This window comes from Dipteris shenzhenensis, chromosome 14 (assembly GCF_047967505.1).
Source record: "Dipteris shenzhenensis isolate YYH24624 ecotype China chromosome 14, Dip_SZ_1.0, whole genome shotgun sequence".
NCBI lineage: Eukaryota > Viridiplantae > Streptophyta > Polypodiopsida > Gleicheniales > Dipteridaceae > Dipteris > Dipteris shenzhenensis.
In genome coordinates this window covers 46837303-46840920 of record NC_141609.1, presented here as the reverse complement: position 1 = coordinate 46840920, position 3618 = coordinate 46837303, and positions in this window count along the sequence as shown.

Genomic DNA, 3618 nt, shown 5'->3' with positions numbered 1-3618 from the left:
AGCAGGTATGTCGGTGTGCCAGGATTTGTCTAGATGGGATAACTCCAAGCATAACCCGCCATAAGAAATTTGTTGGTGAAGAGGGAGTTCACAACTCCAAAGTTGCTTTAAACTTTTCTGTCACCACATTGCATTACGAATCATAGACCAAATGTGATTCACACAATCTGATGGAGGCAAAAAAACATTATTATTCAATTTAGCAAAAGCATAAAAAGAGATCTACCCTGTGAGACCATCCGTACTCGAAGACTTCCAATTGCCACATGACTTTATTGCATTTTTCAATTCCCTTGATTTGAAAGGTGTGCTACATAGCCTATGTAGGGGATGCAATTGGGAAGATTTCATGCTGGAGAATCTCATGTCATGCTGACATCACCTCATGCTTAAACTATTTGACATAGTGCCTATTGCAAGCCTAGGCAAACTTTGCCTAAATTTTTAAATCAAGATGCCCAAACTGTTTCGCATAGTGACTCATGCAAGCCTGGGCTAATTGTGCCTATGAGGCTATCTAGCAACCATCAGTAGCTTTACAACAACCCTTGTCAAGAAAGGCCCTTTGCTTGGCCTTAGTTTCACATTTTTAAATTTTCATGTGAGCATTACATTGTAATAAATGCCTAGCCTGACATAGGTATGCACTCTCAACCTAAGACAAATCCCGCATGTAATAAATTTTTGTCAAACCCTAACAAGTACTTTTGACTTAACAATAGCCTCCCTTAAATCACCCATGCAATTCTTCTCATGTTCACGAATTGCATACTGCATTTAAGTGGTAAAGTCACTTCGTGCGTAATCAATATCAATCATATTCCATGCCCAAAGAGGTGCAATGGCATCCCGTACCATGTCTTTATATGTGTCATGCTACAAATAGTTAATACTTTTATTATGAGGAGCCTTTTATTTGGTAGCTTGTCATAGTCCACCCACAATTGGTAGGTAAGGGTGTCATATCAATGGGCATTAACCATATAGCAATGATCCAATCGTGCCCAATAAGTAGCCTATGCATTATGTTGGGAAAGTACACTTAGGAAGTCAGGCATGGGATTCTTTCCAAAGGTTGACAAGACTCAACTGAAGTATGAGTTGAGCCCAATATCATGTTTTGAAGCTAGCATATAGGTATGAACAAACATATTGGGGAGAATAAATTGAGGCAAACCCAATGATCTCTCCTTGTATGAGACATTTCATAATAATCCATCTATCTGCTTGATCATTAAACACCACTAAAGGGCATGTTTCACTAGAACAGCCACAGTAGAGAAGGAGTGTTCTCCTACATAAAAAATGTCAAAGTTGGCAAAGTGCCCCATCTTGTCTGCATACACAAGCTACTTATGCTCTTTTAGAGCTACTAACACAAGCCTACATAGGTTTCATTTGTGTAGATCACATAACCCTTGTACATTATATGTCGAACATTTTTAAAATTGTTCCAACTTATTTACGGGTATGTACAGGATATGTACAGACACTATTGCATAGAAGAGGGCAATTAAGATTGCATGTCAACCTCAGCAATACCAATACATATTGACCAAGTAGTAAAAGTGCTACTTCACCTTTTGAGAAAAGGGCTTGACATTCAATCATTGCAGCCCAAGTAATGTCTACACCAAAGTTCTCTATAGGAGTATGTCTATCAAAGGAAGCACCAATCCAACTACGAGGTGGAAGGGTCTTCCTACGCGGGGATGGTTTTTTGGAGAATTTTCAGCCTTCAATGGAGACTTTTTTAAAGCAAAAATAGGTATTGAGGCATTAGCATTTCCAACATGAATGATTTTAGCCTTTGCTTTGTCTTGAACAATATGGGCTAGCTTGTTGGTTGGATTTATTTTGTGTCTTAGAAGTCCCATGAGAATCCTTATTTTGCACTAATGCACGAATTGCCTCAAGGGGCATCTTATGCAAAGTTAATGGACATTGTTAGGCCATGTGCCCAAACTTGTGATATTCAAAACATACACTAGCAAAAAGGCCAGATGTAAGCTTGTGAAAGGCACTACCCATCAAAACTTGTGACATTCAAAACATGCACTAGAAAAAAGGCCCCATGTAAGCTTGTAAAAGCACTACCCATCACAACATTATTGACAATAACATAATCCAATTAGGGTCTGGCATCATCAGTGTCCCATAAGATGAAAAAACGATTGGAGTTTCTACTGAGGCGATAGGCCCACAACCTTTCCCAATGAAGTTGGCAACAAGGTCTCCAAGCACTTGGGAGGTCCATAATCAACTTAAATAGAGAATTGATGCTTAATCAATGATTATTAGTCTCGTGTAGGAGAACATGGCAAGACATGTACCATCTATCGACCATAGGAGAGCATTTGCTTATATTTCTCTTTGTCCAAAATAACCTCAAAGAAGCCTTTGGCTACACAAAAGACTTTTAAAACAATCTACTGCAATAGGCATGCAACCCAGAAAGATAATGATAACTACATTCTTTGCATATACTTGAACTAGTAAAACTAGCTAACATCACGCACAACACACAACCCATCTATAGACAAACACAAGCAAAAAAGTAAAACGATATCACACAACAAGCAAAATACAACACACATGACAAAAAAAAAGAGCGAAATCAAGTGCACGTGATAATGCCACAATAAAAGGTCAAAATTTGAGTCTCTCTCTCTCTCTCTCTCTCTCACACACACACACACACACACACACACACACACACACACACACACACACACACACATACGCATGCACACATGCAGGGCAAAGAGCAATAGGAAAAGAAAGTTGTGCATAAGGGAGAGAAGGGGCTAATGAGGCAAAGCAACGGTCACCAAACAAGTCACCGAGCAGGTCTTCAAGTAGTTTAAACGATTTGAAGGTTGCAACACTCTTCAAAGGCGGTTTTTCTACACAAGGGCAAACAAAGAAATGAACCTTCGAAAGAAGTGCCACACTGGAAAATTTTTCAAAAGAAGTGCCACATTACCATTTAAAAATAGCTTAACTAGAAGTAAAACTCTTAAATTACCCTTCAGAATGAAATTCTAGGCTAGGGCCATCAAATTTGAGGCCCATTCAATAAGAGGTGGTGGCGGATCTTTAGCCAGTTCATGACCTAGCAAGTCGCCACCGATCACACACATACACATGTGAAATTACACACACACACACACACACCCCATGCACTCATATACTTTTATATGATGCACTTCATTGTGCTTCTGTCTTACTCAGACTTACAGGTTTAAATGTTGTTAACCTCAAGTTATTGGTCCAAAGCTTGAGTCGATCTGTAAGTTTGTTAAACTTTTGTGTTAAATGCATTTTGCTTTTCATAGGAACCTTCATGATTTGTTGTAAATATTCCCTAGTTATAAATAAGGATATTAATGAGTTGTTTATAATTATCTAGTCCTTTAGAAGACCACCTGGAAGTTTTGTTTCTCTTAAACCATTGGCTTATGGAAACTTATTGGTGGCTCTTGCCATTTCATCTCATTATTCAAATATTATTTGTCTTGATTAGACTCTATAAGTTTGAGCCTTAAATGTTTAAAAGTTTCTTATAATAAACAGGGTAATAATCAAGAGTATAAATCATTTAGTAGAATGTCCCCA